Raw genomic sequence first — 20,272 nt, 5'->3', positions numbered from 1 at the left:
CCTTGGCCAGTTCCCAGCTGCTCCCATGACCCCCCGGTGGCCTTATGGGAGTCTCTAAAAATGGATTCCACAGGTGTCTCTGCAGCTACCCCAGATGGTGACTTTGGCGTCTTCTCTTTCCCTTTCTCCCTCTCCTCTGGCACTCTGCCATTTCACCCCACAAAACAAGAAAAGGGGTGCACGCACATGCACCCTGACAGGGGGCCTTTGAGATTCGTTTGTTATAGGTATCGTCGGGCCAAAAGACCGTGGCCAGAGAAAGTTGGTGCCCTGCTACCGGCAACCTTTGTGTCAATTTAAGCAAATATTGTGGTGTTTCCATGGTGATTCCTGTTTTGAATACACTCACTTTTTAAAGGGCTTTTCCTGTTTGCGTTTCAACTTCAAACCTGTAAATATTTTTGGCCTTTTCAGAAAAATTAGCCCGTGGGTGTGCAAACACAAACACACTACAGACCTTAGCACACAAACTCCCAGGCGTGGAGGTCCAGCCTCGCGAACGTGAGAGCGGGGTGTAGGAACCCAGAGGGGCTCTTTGTCCACGCTCACACCCACCCTGCATAAGGGGCTGGCACCAGGGAGGGTGGTGGCTGGAATTCTGGTCCTTCCCTTCCCCCTTGGCTGGGGTATGACAGCATCCTCAGCGCCTGTGTGTGCCCGGAGTGCGTAAGTGGACTCGGCCCTGACTCCACGGCATGGCATGGTGTGGGCAGCCACCCAGCAGGTTCTCCAACTTGGCCCAGCCCTCAGGTCCCCCAGGCCTCCCTGGAGGACATGAAGCCCTCCCCTCTTGCCTCCCAAGTCTAGGCCATGAGTGGGAGGAGGAGCTGGTGCTTCGAAGGCAAGAATTTCCAGCATCAGCTCTGCCCCATCGCCGCTCTGGGGCAACGCCACCAAGAGCAGCTCCCTAGGGAAAACCATCAGGGGGGGCCAGTGACAGTGGTCCGGACCTTGGATCAGCCCAGCTCCCACCCCACCCTTCAGCGGCGCACAGAGTTAACAGCGGGTTTCCTGGTTTCCATGGATTCCCGCCAGGCCCCTAATGTGAGTTTCGTGTGATTTGGGGGAAGTGGATTTCCTTTGTTTTCCAGTTTGGGAATATTTTTTTCTTTAAAAAAGAGGAAAAAACACTTTAATGGGAACTTCAGGGCCACTGGGAGACTCACTCTTTTGGGCTCTAACACTTTGCCACTGCTTGCTGGTCTGGAATCTCCCAAAGCCCCGGACAGCCCACTCATCAGCCAGATACCTCCAAGCTAGAGAAAGGGGTGCCTCAGACCACCCACAGCTCCCCACTTCGCAATACTCTTCTGCTGGGGGGCTCTACTACAGTGCCCATCGGAATGACCCCTGCCCCACCCGAGAGCCAGCGTCTTATACGGCGGACACGCCCCCCTTCCAGGCACACACATTTCCCCAGAGAAGGTCAAGAGAAACACTCCCACCTCCCCAATTCTCGGCAAGCAATTCGAGAGACTGGAGTCTGATCACAAGTGAATGCTGAACACCAACGGTGCCAGGGTCTTACGTCCTGGCGCAGGAGGGAAGTTACAGGGGGAGATGGTGCTCGGGCCCTGGCGAGGCCCTTGCCTGGCCTCCTCCAGCCCAGGGAGAGGCACATCCAGGGCAGAGGGAGCTTCCCAGCTTTGGCAGCAAATGCAGCTGAATAAAGGGTGTGCTCAGGCCACCTCCCCCTCCTCCTCAGTCTTCCCCATTCCTGCCTTCCTCCAGCCCTGCCAGGGTGTGGCCTCGCTCAGGGACTGTCCCCAACTAAGTGGCCTGACCCATTTACCAAACCAGGGCACAGGCCCTGGGGCCATGGCAGCCTCACAAATCCCGGTCAGGAGGTACAGGGCCCAGAGGATGGAGCTCTCTGGCCAGCATCTCCGGGGGAAGGCATGAGAGCCATGCGCAGTCACAGAAAATAACACTGGGCCCAGAACCAGAAGACTCTGAGCCCCAGTTCTGCCACTTCATGGGCCATGGGCCCTCGGACAAGCCACCTCATCCCCCTAGGGACCAGCTTCCTCACTGGTCAAGTGGAAATAGCGCCCTCTTCCCTCCGACCTAGCAGCCGGGGTGGGCCATCAACGAGAGATGTAAAAGGTGTTAGCAGTGCTCCAGAATGTTCCCAGCCACCACCACCCTCTTCTTCCAAGTCTCTTCAAGGTGACCTTCCAGAATCCACCCCAAGCAGGCCCACATGCCCCTCTTCTCTGCTCCTTATCCATCCCTCACTGCGGCATTTAAATCCGTACTAAAGTCATTTGTTCACAAGTCTGTCTCTACCATTGAGTTCTTAAACTCCTCAAGGGCAGAGACCAGGTCCTAATTATCTGTGCGTCCCCAGCATTTAACACAACAGCTGGCCCACAGTGGGCAGCGTGAACATTTGTGGAACTGAACTAGTCCCTGATTTCGTGTCAGAATCAGATGGGCCCGGGCAGCTTCATCCCTCTCCAATGACAGAATACTGCATCGGCGACTCTAACGCTCTGTTCTGTCTGGTTCCCCTAAGCCTCAACCTGTATCTTGGTCTCTCCTCCCTCCTCTGTTAGCACCAAGAATTAATAACTTTCAAGTTCAAGGGCACCGCTCGGTCGCTTGATCCGCTTCCGATTCCAATAAGAACTAACCGAGCACCTACTATGTGCCAGGGAGCATGCTGGGAGCAGAGGGCATACTGGATGCCTCCTATCCACCAAGCACCATGCTAAGTGCTGTTCACACCTGATGGCACCAAATCCTGACAACACAGAGTAGGAAGGACATGGTCCCTGTGCACAGATTGGGACGGACAGGCACAGAGATATGGAGTGACTTGCCAAAAGTCACAGCTCACAAGTGCTGCAGCCAGGCCTGGACTTGGAGTTGACAGGCTCCAAACCCAACTCACTTAAAGGTTCCTCTTTGTCTCCGCCCAGGATCTCAGCACCCACCCACACCTAATGGATCTCCGTTCTGTCCTCCAAACAGGCCTCCTTCCAATCCCAGAGCCACCAGAAAGCACTTGAGATCATGACCAAAGGGAAGGCACAGGCCATGCTTAGGTGCTTCCTTCTGGCTGGGCTCCAAGTGTGGGAAGGTGAGGCCTACAATGATGCACCTGGTGAGCAGAAGAACCCATGAATCTAGCTGGTAAATGGGATCCAGGCTGTAGGCATGGCCTCCTGGAGGGGGAGGGGGCTGAACCGCCCATCACTACCTGTCATCTGATGCAACGAAGACAAGAAGGCCACCCAGGAGAGGGCCTTGCTGAGTCAGGAGGTCTTATGGGAACGGGGCGACTTCCATTTCTTCTCTCTAGACAAGGGGCAAGCTAGGGGCTTTATTTATCCTGGGGGGTAGGGGACAGAGATTTCTGCTGCCTCCCTCACATCGGGACCTCCCACCACAATGAACATCTGCCTCAGAGACAAGGGATTGAGAAGCAGGGCCACAGGAACCCCTGATTTTCACCTGAGTGAATGTGTGTGTGTGGGGGGGGCCACCCATCACCTCCCCAAAAGAGGGAAGACATTGGGAAGAAGGGGTGGAGAAAAGTCTACGCGAGAGGACAAAGGGGTAGAAGATCAGGCCAGGGGTGGGAAGAGGACAGAGCTCTAACGAGCAGATTTCATAAACCACCCGGAGTGAAAACAGAAACACAGACATGCACATTGCCCAACTCCAGGGCTGTATGGAAAAGGAAAAAAAAACACAATAAAAAAATCCACATCTTAATACAAAAATCCTACATGATGTGTCGTGGCACGAAAGTGTTTTTCACTGCATTTTTCATCTGTGATCTCACACGGCCTACGACGGGTACGCCCAGTGCAGTCGGTATTTGATGGTAGGTATACAAACAGAGCAAACACATACACAATTAAGCAGCAGATATTCCAATTGGTCCACGCTGGCATCTCATGGCTTCAGGTGGCCTCTGGAGGTGGCTACGTTGGCTCCGCGAATGGGCCCCTTTAGATCTCCGAGGGAGAAATAAATGGAGCAAGAACGCAGTGCGGATGGGAGGAAACACGTCGTGAATCAGACGTCCACGAGAACGCCCGGCTGGCTGTTACGTGGCCTTTCTGCACTTAAGGTGCTGTCCTGCTGCCAGCCAGGGACAGAGAGGGGACCCACACCCCAGAGGCCCTCTTGTGTGTCACTCACCCCAGTTACTATCTGTCTCCTTTCAGTTCCACCCCTCCCCCTTTTTAATTGTTGGATGAGTTTACGGAGCTGTGTGCCAAAAACAATCAACTCTAGGGAACAGAGTTATACAAAAAAGGGCGTGTCGCCAGAGGGAGACGTATATCCATGGAAACCACCACCTTTCACAGCAGCCTAGGTGAAGCCAGGGTGAGGGAGATGGCGTGGGGGAGGGGAGGTACACTCCACCCAGAGCAGGGCCCCAGAAAATGGCAGGGTCACTGAACCTGAGGGAGCCACATACTATGTGGAGGGTCAGGAAGTGGGGTCCGCTGGAGAGCCCCACCAGGGCAGGGCTGTTGGAACACGCATGAGCGCACACATACGTGCACACACACGCGTGCCAGCCACCTCACTTGACCACTGGGACAGCACAACATAGTGGTACGGTGTACAAGCTTTAGAGCCAGACTGACAGATGTCAATCTTGCCTCTGCCATTCTCAAGCTGTGTGACCCTGGGCAAATTACTTTAACCTCTCTGTGCCTCAGTTTCCCCATCGATAGAATGGAGATAATAACAAATCTGAATAGAGAGGGGCGGGGGAGAGGTTTCTAGACTCTGTCACAGCAGAGGAGGAAAAGAACAGTTGGCGTTTATTAAGTACGAAGGCTTTTAATACATTAATGTATATAATCATCGCAAGAACCCAACGAGGCATATTATTGCCTCAACTGGATAGTCGAGGAACTAAGACTCAGAGAGGGATGTGACCCACCCAAGGTCACACACTTAGAAGTGATCTGAACCAGGCCGGTCTGGCGCTACCCATTAAACTGCTTGTCGGGGAGAGGGAGGGGGAGGGGGAGGGAAAAGCCTGGGAAGCACGGGCCTTCGGGAGGTTGGTTCTTTCCAGACTGGACTGAGATGCGTAGCAGTGGGACCCAGACACATTTTCCCCAAGCTCACAAAGGGAAACGGAAATCCTCCCAGCCAGTGACAGCGGATGGAAGAAACAGGGAATGGGAAAGGCTGAGGGGGCCAACAGGCCCAGGTGGCCACATTCTTCAGGAGTTCCTGTCCCGGTCCTGACCCCAGAGACCAACGATGCCCTCTGGCCCTGCCCTCTGCCCAGGCAGCCATCTCCAGACGCAGGAGGTCCCTGGAGGGAAAACAGCAGATCTTGGGGCTCGCCTCTCGGCCACAGAGGCCCAAAGCCTGGGAAAGGTTCTATGTCTGGGTCGGAACCCTGTCAACAACACAACTGTCTGCCTTTCTAGAACCTAGGCAGTTCCCCGAAGGAGATGGGGCGAGGGGAGCTTAGGGAAGCTACGGCCCCGCTATTGCACAGGCCTCCCCTATCGCAAGGCCAGGCCCAGCAAGGTCCAGGGAGGTCTGGGAAGCCGAGAGCTGGAGTCAGAGGCTGCCTACCCTGAGCGGTCCGGTCTTCGCCCTGCTCGGAGACGGACGCCACGCAGGCTTGGTGGCTCAGCCCTTTCTGCCATCGACCACCCCAACTCATTCAGATATTTCCTCTCTCACTTGCTTTTTTAAAAAAATTTTAATGTTCCCTATAATTCATCCATCCCAGAAGATAATCGATAGAGCCCGTAATGAAAATCTGAGCCATATTTTATGATCCGCGGCGAGCAGAAAGGGCCACATCAGCAGGTCCGGTTTTGGCTCTCCCTATCTGTCTTGCCCACTGCCCCGGGGATTACTTCCCCAGCTGGTCCTGTCACGGGCCCCCACCCAGAGCTCTGCCCTCGGCCAGGGGAGGAGGTCCGCCCAGCTGGGCCAGCACCCTGGCATCACCCCCAGTACCCTGACACTCACTCTAACCAACCCCAGTCACAGGATGGTCACCAGCCATGGCAAGTTCTTCCTGGAGCTGCCCTCCGATCTGGGCAGCAACACCCACCCCCCTTCCCCACGCCCCCCGCCGGAATCCTAGAGCTGTCTTTAGTCGGGGTGCTTCTGGAAGCCCGAAGACTCTCACTCAGATCTGGAGACCTGCACAGGCCTTGGGACCCAGGGCAGCCCCTACCACAGCGGCATTCCCTCCCCATCTAGGACGGCCACCACTCCCTGGGGCTCCCTGGGGTGCTCCAGAGTACACCTGGCTCAGTGGAGGGTGGGTCGCTATTGCTCATTTTTACTATATCAAGCATGTCCCTCTTCCTCCTGGTCTCTGCCCTACGTGACAGAGGGTGTGGATGAGCCAGCCTGAGACGATGCGCCGTCTCCCCTCCTGTTCCGCCAGGGCCGAAGGCGGCTGGGGTAGGAAGCAGAGCCCCTGGCACCACCACTGAAAGCCAATCAGCAGGCGAGGCCTTGCTCCTCCCAGAATCCTTTGCTTCCTGGCACCAATCAGAGCCCAGAGGATGCTCCAATATCTCAGGAAAAAAGACTCAAACCAATAAGAAATGTGTTTCCGCCACATCATGGACTACCATGCAGCCATTAACAGACATTTACAGAAAGCAGGAAATTACAAATTGAAAAAAAACTCCTGTGATTCCATTGTTTAGAATTAGAACTTTCGATGTTGTCTAGTATGGTAGCTACTGGCCACATGTGGCTACTGAGTACTTGAAATGTGTGTGTGTATGTAGGGGGGGGCGTCTAAATTTTTTACTTTAGTTAATTTTAGTTAATTTAAGTTTAAATAGCCACACGTGACTAAAGGCTACTATACAGGGTTAGATAATATCATCGATATAAAAAAATTCTTAATAAAAAGTTTTAAAGCTTCTTATCTCAAGGCAGAAATAGTTAATATTTAAGAGTGCCATGTGCCAGGTTCCGTCCTATTTTATATGGGTCATCGGACTGAATCCTCACCACCCTCCAGATCATTATCCACACTTCATAGATGAGGAAACTGAGGTTCAGCAATTTTAAGTAGCTTTCCCACAGTCACACCACCGGGTGTCAAAGCTCAGGCACAAACCCAGCTCCCCCTGTTCCCCTAACCCACACTTTTAACAACTATACTACATATTTTAAAATCATTTTCTTCATATTTTCGTATGTATTCCAATGAGCCACAAGCATAAGTTATAATCAGGGAGAAAACGTGTTGTTCTTAAAAGACCCTAAAAAGAGGCAAATCTTTTTTTCCCAGGAGAGGAATGTCCGGGTAGGTTACTGGGGCCTCTGGCCAATTGGGTCTCCAGCTTTTGGCTGGGAAAGGAAAAGGCGGTATGGTCACGGGTCTCCTCTGTCCTTCATGCTTCTTCTGCCTAGATGCCTGGCACTGAGGAGGCCCGGGGCCCACAGAGGATGCTGGGCCTAGGACTTTCCAGCAGCCAAGCTGACAGTGGGATCCAGTTTCCTCTCGGCCCCACCCGGAGTCAGTTCCTGACAGGTTTTCTCAGCAGTTTTGCAATCATCACCCAGGTCCACATCTTAAAAAAGGCAGCCGGTCTACAAAAGACAACACATGCCATTCTTACCCTCGGACCACCCTTTCCCACTACCTTCTAGAAGAGCCAGGAACTCCGGGCCAGCAGCCCAAATCTGGGTCTGCCCTCTGTGGGCATAGAGAAGCTGGTTTTTCCCAGGAGAGACAGCCATTGTCCCTGTTCACACCCACCCCACCTCCCTTGGGACTGTGTCTGGGTTCAGAACAAGGGAGACGGACAGAACCCTCTTGAAAGGTCCGTGATGAAAGGGGGTGTCCTAGCAAGCATGGAACCCAGCTAGAAATGGAATCAGGGAAAATGCCAGGCTGTTTTCGCTTGTTTTCCATGGCACTAACGGGGTGTAGGGGACAGGGAGCAATTACCTCAGTTGGTCTGGTTTCCATTCCATTCCATTCCATTTTTTTTTTTTCCCCCGGAGGTGCACAGATTATTCTGGTTTCGGGGTAGGCAGGACAAATGTCCTTACTTAGAAGATTTATTATTATTATTATTATTATTATTATTATTATTATTGATTTTGGGTTCCCTGCTGTCGGCACTTCTCTGTCATTCCCAATCTACCTGAAGCTCCCCTTGGATTTATATATTTATTTTTGGGGTTGGTTTCAGGTGCTTCTAGTTTATCAAACAATCAGCCCTGTGAGGTACGCTGGGTGTTTCCAGAAATTACATCACAAAAAATCATGCAATTAAAGCGTAAGGGAAAAAAAAACATAGCTGTTGCTTAATTTCGTATTTTAATTAGCGACTTATTGTAAACGTAGACTTTTAAAATGGAGGCGCCTAAGCAAAGCCAGTAAACAAGTTTTCCTAATGAATTAATTTCGCCCCTTCCCTCCTCCTCTTCAGCCGCCCAACTGTCATCTTCCAGATTTTCTTTGCCCTCATTTTTTTTTCTATCTCACTCCTTAATCTTCGCCCAACACGGATTTGAAAAAGCATATCTCCCCCTCCCCAAATAAAATTGAGAACCCTGGCACTGAGGACTCTTCCAAGAGTCCAGGCTTGTATGACTACGGACGAAGCCTTGACATTGAAGGTCCTGGCTGACGACCCAGCGTGAAGCTTGCCGCTGCGCCCTTCGCCCTGTCCCCAGCCCTGCTTCGCTGCTGCCAAACCGCTCTCTGCTGGGTCCCCGAGATGCCTCTGCTCCTGTGAGTGCCCTGAGCTCAGGAGGCGACAGAGGAAAGCCCAGTGCAGCGCCGACTGCCAAGGCAACGGCGGCGAGAGGGTGGAGGCGTGGGACACCTGCAGCCCGAGCGGGAATGAGGTGAGGAGACCTAGAGAGAGGGGGCAGCTCGGGGGCTGTGAAACCCAAGGGACCCCAGGCTGCCTGAAGGAAGGAGGAGAAGGGGCCCAGGAGGGAGGAGGCAGAGGAGGCCTGTAGCCAGGGAAAGAGGAGCTGGAATTAGAAGGGTCTGTCCCAGTCACGTGGCAGCTCCGAGAAAGGGCACATCCATGTGTACCAGGCACCCCGGGAGGGTAGATGCAGACCACTCTCGTTGACCTGACTGCCATCGCTGGCGCAGAGTCCTGCTCCTCCCTCACAGAAAGTTCCCCTCGGGGAGTGGGCAGGAGGGAGAGTAAGTTAATTTGCCTCTTTGAGCCTAGTTTCTGGGAGAGAAGGGTGAGGATGGGGGCAGAGTTCACTGCTCTCTGTTCAGTACTACTGTCCCAGGACGGGCAGACAAGCCTTGGATGTCCTACTGAAGGGAAGACCCCCAGAAGCTGCCTCTGCCCCTCATCAACAGTGAATAGCACTGGGCGCCTCCATGTCCCTGTTCACTGGGGAGCATCTGAGCCCTCTTGTCACCCCAAGAGGCTAGGCCATCTTAACAAAGGCAGGTGTCCACCCAAAGCACCGGATAGGAGCACGCCTCCTCCCTGGCACTGTCACCTCCAAAACCAACAGAGACACAGTGGCGGAACAGGTTTGCTTTATGGACTCTCGTGGGGCCGGCCAGGGTATTCAGCATCCTGAGCAAAACCCCGCCGTGGCCATTTTTATTCTGAGTGGGAAGAATCGTCACGGTGGGCTCAGAAAGGTTGTCGCTCGCCTGCTCGATCCCACCTCAGACCACCTTCAAGCTGAGATCCCCCTTGCCTCTGACATCAAGACCAACCTTGGGCCCCCTCCTCTAAATTAGAGCAGGTGGCCTCATAACCACACTAGTGGTGGGGAGGAGCACTCAAGAAGGCTCTAGAACACCTAGTGACAGAATCCTGGCCCCGACTCACTAAGAGTCCCAAAGAAAGGAAGGAGGAGAGGAAGGAAGAACCGGAGAGGAAGGAGCTGGTCCTCCGTGTCATCACGCACCGGTGGGAACCCAGACCCAACCCCACGACAGATCCTGCTCGGTTTCAGCTTCAATCGGAAAGGAAAGCTCCCATCAAACATGGGCTGGGCAGGGATGTGGGCACTGAGATTAGGAGTCTGGAAAACCATCTGAGGAAGCTGGCCCTGGGAAGACAGCAACAGGATTTAATACCTTATCCCGGCTGTCTGGTAAACACCCTGAACCATCCCCGCGCTCCGTTAGGCAGCCTCGGATCCTCAGGTGTGCCGGCGACGGGCAGGTAGAGACAGACGTGGGCAGAGACAGGAAGGGAGGGAGTGTGGGCCTCGGGGGGAGGGGTAGGGGAGGGAGCTGGCCTGGGAGGATAGGATGGGTGGCAAGCTGCCAGACAGTCAATGAAACAGCTGACAGGTGCAGGGAAGGGGGCAGGGAAAGGTGAGCCTAGGAGGGGGTTTGGGATACTTGAGGATGCTGCTGTCACACGCCAGGGGGCTGAGTGGGATGAGAGGATGGGTCAGAGGCTTGTGGCTAAAGTCCTAGTAGTTCAGGCCACTTTTTCTCCCAATTAAAGGGAAAACTGGGGAGATGCTATGGACCAAGCCTCAAACCAAACAGGCCAAAGCAGCAGGTAGGGGGCCAGCTTTCAGGGCTTCCTGTGGCCACCTATGAGAACTATCTGCTGGTGTCCTTTAAGGTCACCCTCTCCCTAACACACACCCCTGTACCCCATGCTGAAAAGAAAGTCAAACCAATCAAAACAGAGCGTCCTTCTGTTTCTAGGCTGGACCTGACGCGTGACAACAAGTGTCAAGAAGCAGCCAGGAGAGTGGAGAGCAGCCCTCGAACAACTCAGAGGGGCCTCAACCCTCCAGAGGTGGTTTGGGGAGCATTAAGAGGAGATAAGCAGAAAAGAGGTGCCCGGGGTCCTGATCATTCGGGGGTGGACCACCTTGGCTGTGATTCCAGCACAGAGGTCGAGCCTAAGAGTCACTCTCGAGGCCACCTCCACCATCAGGCCCAAGCAGGCCACACCACTAATCCCCCTTTCTCATTTCCGTCTGCTCCTTGACGTAATTACAGTTTTGGATTGACATGCACCCGGAGTGTGACAGCCCTCGCCCCGCCTGATGCTCTCTCTAAAGCCTTGGGTACATGGGCTGTACCTCTCTGCTCTCAGAGACTTGGGAACCATCTCAAAAGCTAAAAGATGCACCACTTTTAAATGTTCTCAACTCTGGCTTCTTCAGCAACACTCGCAACGCTGCCCTGGCCGTGGCCCCCTCCGCCAGCTCAGGTCCTCCCTCTCTGCCCCCTCAGCTGGGGGCCCAGAGCCACCAGGGCCTCCTGTGTACTCAGCAGCGGGAAGGAGGTTCCTGGCCTGTTATGAGGCCTTGCCTTCTGCACATTCCCTAAACCCTACCGTCCCAAGAAATTCCATCCACAGCCCCTGATCCAAAAGGAAGCCAAGGGCACAGATGGAGAGCTTTCCTGCAACTAGAACCACAAGGGGTACTGGCTATTTCTCACCACCCAAAGTCTGCTCCAAACGTGACCTTGTAGGCACTGGAGGAACCACCACGAAAGGCTGGGAGCCACCCCCTCTGCCTTGGTGCCAAGTTGCCAGCCGCCCACAAGCAGAGCGCTACTAACACCCAGAGCTCACACCGTCTGCAGTCAAGGGAATCCTCAAGTGTCTTCTGCCACCATTTCTGCTCCAGTTTCTCGATTCTGGCCTTGCCAGCATCAACAGTTTGAATCTTTACATTAAACACACACACACACACACACACACCACACACACACACACACACTCCTGAAAGAGGGAGAGAGAATAAAATACACTGAGAAAAAAAACCCACAAGACCTAGGGCTGGAAACCGGTGTCACCGGCTCACTGTTTCCCCCGCACCAGGCAGGCGGCCAGAGAACCCTGGGCAGTACATGCTACAGACCTCGCCAGACATTAGAACACTTGTTCGGGTCCCTACCTTTGGAAGCTGGTCCCCCAATGCATTGCTTTGGGCCATTGCTGCTGATAATTTTTCGGAGATAAACAAACCGGTTTGGATAAAACAAGAACCAACCTGAATTCTTCACCCAAAACTCAAAATGAAACTCTCCGATCACCCCTGTCTGTCCTTTCTACACCTTCCCATGTCACCAGCCGGTTCCCTAAAATTCAAACAACTGGATTTTTTTTTTTTAAACTTTGCCAAGCTGGTGTCTGGCCTGGGTCTTTTTACCTGGCTCCCTTTAGGCTCAGGGTCTTTCCTCCACGCTCCTATCACTATTCTAAATCTACAGCCCCTTAAAAAGGGGTGTATGAGGACTGAATATCTGGTTGACCCCTCCTTTCCAGGCACAGAGGGAAGAGGTTGCTCATTTCCCCTAGGGGGTTCACCTGGTTAATCGAGGCTCAATTTCAGGACAGGGAGGAGGCCAAAGGGCACAGAGGAAAGACGCAGCCCTGAGGTCTGTGGTCACGAGTGTCGTCAGTGAGTGACATGCCTGCCTACAGCCAGAGTCACTTGTGCCCGATACGCCCTCACCTATCACCCTATCCCACCCGATCAGGCCCCCATGTCCCCCCACCCCCTCCGTGGAGCCTTCTTTGCTTTCTCCCCTGAGCTAGTCTGGAACCTCTTCCAAGGCCTCCTCCCAAGTCCCCATCAGTGGGGTCTGCTTGGTCCCTGTAGCTAATTTACACCCGTCAGGGTTTAAAATAGCAGAGGCATAAATGAAAAGTCCAATTTCTTCAAATTTGCATTGTAAAACCATCCTTCAACTTCCTTGAAATAAATTTTACTATTTTATTAGTGCAAACAAAATGGTAATAAAACACTAATACAGCGCCTTGTATCCAGGGGAAGAGCTAAAATTAACATAGAGCGAGCAGTGTTTGCTATTACATTCAATTACCTTTTTACTTGAGATTTACATTCTCATCCCCTTAATCTCCATAGTAGTGGCTTCAAAATCATTCCTGCCGGGCTCTGCCCTTCCGGAGCCCCCGCAGCTGGAGACCAGGCCTCCTGCCCAGATGGCGCCTACCCCTTTCACCACAGCTGCCTCTTGTCATAGGTGTACCATGTCTCTCCCGGCTCTGCTCGTAATTTTCTCACGTCTCTGGCTCTCGGTACTCCGCAAGTTCAAACCGAAGGGCCCTGACACGAGGCACATTCAGACACGCGGTTATCAGTAAGCAGGTGCAGGGGGCATGAGCCGGGGGCCCTGCTCCGCCAGTCTGCAAAGCTTCTCCCCGGCATAAGAGAAAGGCAGGCAGCTCATGGGCGCCCTGGCGAAACTGGCATCTCTGGTTTGACAGGTTGTGGGAGAGGGTTTGCTGCATGGCACAGCTGGGGACTCTGGATTATGGCAGGAAGCTCGGCCATCCTGAAGTGGGAAGGGACAAGGAACCACCAGGTCCAGCCTCTTACTCAATCCACGGACAGCAAAGCTGAGGTCTTGGGAAGGGGCTGCTCTTGGGTCACAAAGCGGGGGCTAGAACCCACCACCCAGTGTTCTTTCCTCAACAGAGACATTCCCTAAAACCACCACCAGCCACCCCCAATCACAACCACGAAGTATCTGATGCTCCAGGAGGATCCTTTTGTCTCCTGAAAACAGAAGAAAGCAAAATTCCCTGTCTGAGACCGGTCATCCTTGCCCTGAGCCATCAGGGACGATGACCCTGGTTTGCAAGTGGCCCAAAGATTCGATCCGGTTTCACATCTGTCCCTGACTAGCTGTGCGATCTTGGACAAGTGACCTTCCCTCTCTGGGCCTCGGCTTCTTCATCTGTAAAACAGGCAAAATAATCCCCGTGCTGCCTTCTCGGGAATGGTCCCAATGACTGAAAGATTAAAAGGGCACACTGAAAACTCACGGAGCCCAGAGGCTCTACAGAGACGCCATTCCCAAGACGGCCCCTCGGTAAGGGGAGACAGGGGAGCACGGGAGTAAGGGCTCTTCAGCAAGGCCACGGGGCGCGGGCATTTGAGTCCTAGGCCGGGCCTCCTCAGACCTCTGTGACTTCGCCTTTCACCCACAAGCCTCCTTTCTCTTACTGGTCACACTGCTGCCAAAGACCTGGATTACGCCTATAAAACCCTTAGAATGAAGGTTCACTACGAGAGCCGGTTTGGGGCAGGGGGACAAGGTGACACAAGAAAAAACAGATGTAAGGACCCCCTAAGTTTTACTCAGCCTGGATGTCACAACCAGGAAAAAAAAGTGATTAAGACTCAAGGGGAACACACACGTGCACACAACCACACGGTCACGTATACGATCAATCACACTCTCACGTACACAACCACACGCAGTCACTCAACCTTACACACACAGTGGCACATAGTCACACTCACAAACATTCACACAATCTCACATGCAACCGCACACAAGCTCGCGCACACGATCAGTCACTTTCACATGCACACAACCACACATACAATCACACACACACCCTCACTCCCAACTCTCCCCTCCCAAGGTCTTTCTCCCTGAACCTTATTCTCAAAATGTTGTCCAGTGGATTTTAGGAGAAACGCTCTAGTGCAATCTGGGAAAATACAAACCTGTCCTCACCCTAGATCACATGGAATTCTGAGTCCCACTAGAACAGAGCCGCTTCTGGGACACCAGGAGGTAGGAATCTTCTTTGAACCCAACCGGAAGTGAGGGCAAAGGCTGTTGGCAGTTGGGCATTATTGGCCAGAACAGCCAAGTGAAACATCCGTGTTTGCCAGAGCCCAACCTGGCTGTCCTTGCTCCAGCCCTTTCTGCCTGGGCCCCTCCGCTCCCACCCCCATCCCATGCCGGCCCAGAGGTGAGCATCACAGAACAGCTTTCACATTCCACAAACGAAAGGCCAAAACCCACTGCGAGAAGCAACCCACGCACAAAAACGTGAGGCGTTTTATTCGGTTCAAACTGGTCCTCTGCATTTTTCCCTCATTTTCTTTTCCCTACTTGGGAAACAAAAGGGTTTGTTGTTGAGGCTCAAACGTTTCTTGGGCCTTGTCCGAGTTCTACCTTGTTTTTCTTTTCCTTTCTGTCTGCCCCACACCACTTACCCCCACCCATGGCTTCCCTACCTCCCACCAGATAAATAAAGCAAAAGCTGGCACAGGCTGGTAAGGAAAGTACAAACTATCTCTTAATTTTATAATTTTTTTTTTTTTTTTAACACACTGGCCTGGGGTTTTGGGCAAAGGACAAAAGCTATTGTTGAACAGCACAACACGAAGGTCTGAGTCACCGATACGCCTCGGCTTCGGGAGATCTCATAGGTTTCTGCGGCTGGCACAGCCGGTGAGCTCAGCACCCTGCGGGGGCCGTGGGTGCAGGCGCCCTCTCGCCTGGCACTGCCCTGCCCCCTTCCCCTCCCCAGGGCTCCCTACTGGGCCGACACGTTGGCTTTGTTGGTTTTTAATCACAGGGGAGAATTTAAAGAAAATGTTGTAGAAAAAACAACAACAACAACAACAAATCGCCATAGTCCCACCATTCCAACGCTGTAATTTCCATGTTGGAGGACGACCTTTCAAGCTTCGGCCGTGTGCATTTGTGGTTTTTATACAGCGTCTGTCCTGGTGTTCACAACGCCTGGCCTTCGGTGTTTGTGTGTGTTTCACTCACATAATAAACATTTTTCCATGTTTCGAAATCGTCTTCAGGATTATTATTTGTGGAGGCGACACCTATTTCTTCCTCCGTGCTATTCTCGGGCTAACATTCTGAAGTAAGAGTTGGGGCCGGGGGCCGGGGAGAGTGTTCTCCACGAACTGAATCATTATCCACACGATTCTAAACCAGGTGGGGGGCTTTGCCTGGGTGATCCGGACCACTTTGGCCTTGGAGTGTATACCTGGAGGACAGGCAGAGGCTCCACCAAAACCCTGCGCATCCGGTAGCTGACCACGAACGCCCCTGTCCTTGTGCCCAGAGAGAGACGCTGGCTCCAGCAATGGCCTTCATCCTCACGTTGACCTTCATCCCCATGAGGTGCACTTCCTCTTTATAAAGCACCCTGGCAGCAGAGGGCCCATGACAACACTCTGCTCTCCATTTTTATATCTGAATATCTCAAAGCACTTAGCAAAGACTTTCATTTTCTCATTACCCCAAGGAGAGGAGGTCATTCGGGAAAATGGTACAAATATTCCCATTTGTCAAAAGCAAGGCGGAAGTGAGTTAAAAGGAAAATTCTACCACTTAACGGAGCAAAACCAACTTAGGAGAGACTGCAAAGGTCCTTTCCGCCTCCGCATTTACCCAGTTTGCGTTTTCCAACGAAACTTCAGGAACCTCATTACCGAAAAGATGGCTCGGGGCCAAACCCAGGTTTCCATTTTGCAGAGAATCAATCACTCCCCAGAGACCCCAGCGCAGGAGACCCCCTCACCTCATCCTGGGTATCAACCAAAAGCATAGTCTCTTACGACCACAGTTCTGTAAAATGTAGATATATAAAGGAAAAAGACACCAGAAAGAAATACGGTAAGTAAACCAGGCAGTAAACCAGGGAGTGTTACGATAGTTAAATTCGGGTGATTTTTTTTTCCTTTTATCTATTTCCAAAAATGGTTTAAAATAGGTTATGGAAAGAAGCATTCGTTTCAGTCATATCAACCTGCATTCAAACTCCAGCTCTCCTTTAACCAGCTGGGTAAACTGAGGAAAATTACTTAACCTCTCTGAGCCTTATTTCCTGACTGCTACAACGGGAATGGAACCACTACCTGCCTGTGTCTTTCAATGCCACAGAAATTCACAGCACAGCATTTGACACATAGTTGGTGCTCGGTAAATGTCTATTTCCTTCCTCTTTTAATAAAATGAAAAGGTAAAATCAACTCACCTTGCTTGCTGCCCCATAGGGACAAAAGCAAGACCCTTTACCTGTACCCTCTCCAATTTCATCCGCATCCATTCACCCATCTCCTCCTCCCTTGTCCACCCCCCAGGAAGCCCCCAGCACACCGACCTCAGGATGCTGGTCCTGGCTTTCCTGTAAGTCACCTGGAGGGTTAGGGTGGGGGCTCTGGGATGACAGACAAGCCCCTCCGTGACCTCCTCTATCAGGACAGGCCCCAGCGAGCCCCTCCAGGGAGCAAACGGGCCTCGTGCAAGGACTCGGAGGACACACAGGGCGATCCCTGGGTTTGCACCTTCCTGGCAGTCGTCCTCCAGGGACAGGTGCCAGGCTGCAAAGGCCACCTGCTCCTGGGGGAGGGCAAGGGCCACGCTCCCGACTGCTGAGGAAAAGCCAAGGAAAACCAAGATGGCACCAGCATCTGGGAGCCGGCGCCTCGCTGCGCCAGGCAGACCGGGCCAGGGGCTGCCACCTCGGGGGTCCAGGCCCAGCCCTGGACATGCCAAGCCTCCTCCCTGCTCCCTCCAGGGCTCTGTACTGGGCCGACATGTTTGCTTTGCTGGTTCAGCAATTATGTGTTCAGAATTCTGGTGGACACCGCCTGTGGGTAGGGGCTCCAGGGTGGCTTTGGGCTTCCTGGGGTCTAAACACCGAGCCCCCTACCTTCCTGCCTTCCTGATGACAGATGGGGAGGAAGGAGTAATAGCAATAGTAGTGATAACAGCTACTGTTATTGTTACCAAGTGCCAGGTGCCTTACCAGCATTATTTCATTTAATCCTCACGGGAACCCCATGCTGTAGGCACCATTATTTTTCCTCTTTTACCAATGAGGAAACTGAGGCTCACAAGTGGTACAGATATGCCTAAGGTCACAGCACTAATAAATGAGAGAGTGGATTTGAACCTGTGTACTTAACTACTGTTCTACAGCGCCTCAGCAAGAGGGGGCCATTCTCTCAGCTTAGCTCCTAAAGCAGCTGCACTCCAGAAGGGAGCCCCTGAAAGGCATCTCTGGCCACAGGGGGACACGTGCACCCCCCCAAAAGCCGTAATTCTGCCAGAGTGAGTGCTTCTCCTTGCCTCTTACCTCCCAGAAAGAGACTCCACACCTCCACTGAGAGAGGACGGTCAGGCTAAAGAGATGCCCTTTTGCAAATATGGGGTGATGGGAAGAAAACGGGGTGATAGGAGGAGACTGTGCAAGGTGGCCGCATTTCCCACCCTGGCTCTCCTGAGAATGTTTAAGTGGGGAGGCCTAGGGACATGGGACCATTGGCAAGGGCCACGTACGAGTAAATATCTATTGACCGATTTACTGGTTTAGACATGGTAGAGAGGAGAAATATGGCAGGGGAGAGGCAGTGGGTAGGACCCTGGGCATATGAAAATCCTCGAAATTGCAAGCCTTCTTTGCAAGCCAGGGATGATGCCAGCTCAAAACGGTGCACCTTTTCTTTTAACATTACACTAGGTCTCCAATGGGAGGCCGGATGTGGGGAGGGCGTCCGGCAAGGTCCCTACTGCATGGGCCACCAGCTCCCCAGTTGCCAGCGGCAGGTCCCATGCAAGCTGGTGGAGCCCAGCAGGGTGGGGGCCGGGTGGGCCATGCCGGGCAGACAGTCTCCAATCGTGCTGAGCACAGCACATCGCTTCATTCAGGAACCCAGAGTAAAATGTACAGCTGGGTCTAGAGTTGATTCAGCCCTTAACTCATTCGGGATCGCTGGTGCGGAGCCACCGGTGACCTGAGGCAGACCTGGGGGGGGGGAGCGGTGGCAGAGCTGGGAAGAGGTTAGGCCAGGCATTTAGGGCAGGACCCCTGCTGATGGTGGTGGACACACAAAAAGGAAATCATAATTCTTTCAAAACCCATCCAAAAAACCAAACAAGCATTTGGGAGTTGAGGGAGGGATGAGTGAGTGTGTTGAGTGGGGTGGCAGTGAGGGGAGGGAGGGGGGGGAGCTTGTTTTCTACCCACTGCCAAATTCTCATTTACTGTCAGCTCCAATCCATTGGGAACTCACTGACTCAACTGCCTTTTCACGGGGAAAGGAGCCTGCACAATACAGGGGACTTTTCAGCTCCACATTAGCACACAGGGCACTGGGCAATGTCCGGGAATAAACACACACGTCCCTCCCAGAGGCCGCAGACCCCACCCCCACCCCCAAACAACCCAGCCAGCCCTGCCAGCGCCACATCTGCTCTCCCCCACTCTAATAGTTTGGGTTTTTTTCCAATGTAGTTTGGCCGATGAAGAAGTGTGCGTGTGTGCATGCACGTATGTGCGAGGGTGCACATGGGCACACTTATATGTGTGTTGGGAGAGACAGGGGCTCTAACTCACAAGTGGAGAGGCCTACAAGAGTTTGGGGGCAGTTCCAATTCTTGCTTTTGCCCAAAGAAAGGAGGGATAGGGAGAGATGGAAAGAAGGGATCTTAAACAGGTTCCCAGAAGAAAGGGATTGATGGGGGAAGCATGAGGGGGCAGGGGGCAGGGGGCCGGGGCGGGGAGCTCATTTAAACTAAATCTGGAAGGTGTTGATTATGGAGAAATTGACATTTGGTCGGGAAATGTCCCTAAAAACTTGGCAGTCGCCAAAGCTCTTCGATAATCATTATGAAAATAATATCAACAATTATAACGATAATTATCATAATAACGGTGGTCCGCACTTTTCGAGGGCTCGCTCTGTGCTAAGTGCTTATGTTCATGAGCTTGGTTAATGATCGCAAGGGCCCAATGAGGCAGGTACTGTTTACTGTCACCCCAATTCCAGGGTCAGACAGTTAAGACCCCTGCCCAAGGTTACAAAGATCGGAAGCGAGAGAAATAGTTAAATCTCTTCTGCCTAATTTTAGACCTGCCACATGGTCTCGCCCCAGGAGAGATGGTAGGATCTAAGGAGAAGGCAGCTCCAGCACCCAGAGGCCTCGACGCCAGGTTCAGAGCATCTCTGACACGTGGGTACTTCCCTGCTGCCCAGCTCCCACCCCCATGCCTGTCCCTTGGGGCTCGCTCATCATTTCTGCTCCAGCTCTGAGGGCGGCACCCCCCTGACACCCCTCCTGTCCGATGGAACTTTATGTTATAACAGAAACGTTCGTTATTGGTGCTGACCAATACAGGGCCACTAGCCATAAGTGGCTATGGAGCACTCGAAATATGGCTAGTTCTTTGCAGAGTGGAATTAGTTCATTTCATTCAAACTGCTACATGGGCTAGTGGCTACTGTATTGGACAGTACAGATCCAGAATCCCTCCTGCAACCCCTTTCTCTCCCAGCACAAGAGCCATTTTGGAAATAAACTAAAAGCATTGAAAGTCGGAGGCATGGCCCTCCAAGAAGGCCCCCACCTCAGCACTGAGCATCTCCCCACCTCTGTCACGGCCTTTCAAAAATCACTGGCCTGCCTCTTGCTTATTTGTCTCCCCCTCTCCTTTCTTATCTTCCCTTCCTCCATCCCTCTCATTCCTTCCTTCTCTCCCTCCATTTCTTTTTCCTTCCTTCCTTCCTTCCTTCCTTCCTTCCT

The 20,272-nt window shown here is 52.8% G+C and overlaps 1 protein-coding gene across 1 annotated transcript in view; it reads right to left on the bottom strand.

Annotated features, from left to right (window-relative positions):
* The window catches only part of CASZ1 (castor zinc finger 1), a 148,374-nt gene that overhangs the window by 116,924 nt on the left and 11,178 nt on the right, over positions 1-20,272 (bottom strand). The gene's annotated exons all lie outside the window — the stretch shown is intronic.

This window comes from Pteropus medius, unplaced genomic scaffold, assembly GCF_902729225.1.
Source record: "Pteropus medius unplaced genomic scaffold, Ma_sr-lr_union100, whole genome shotgun sequence".
Classification (NCBI taxonomy): domain Eukaryota; kingdom Metazoa; phylum Chordata; class Mammalia; order Chiroptera; family Pteropodidae; genus Pteropus; species Pteropus medius.
Note: the sequence above shows the minus strand (reverse complement) of the source record. Positions and strands in the feature narration are given on the sequence as shown.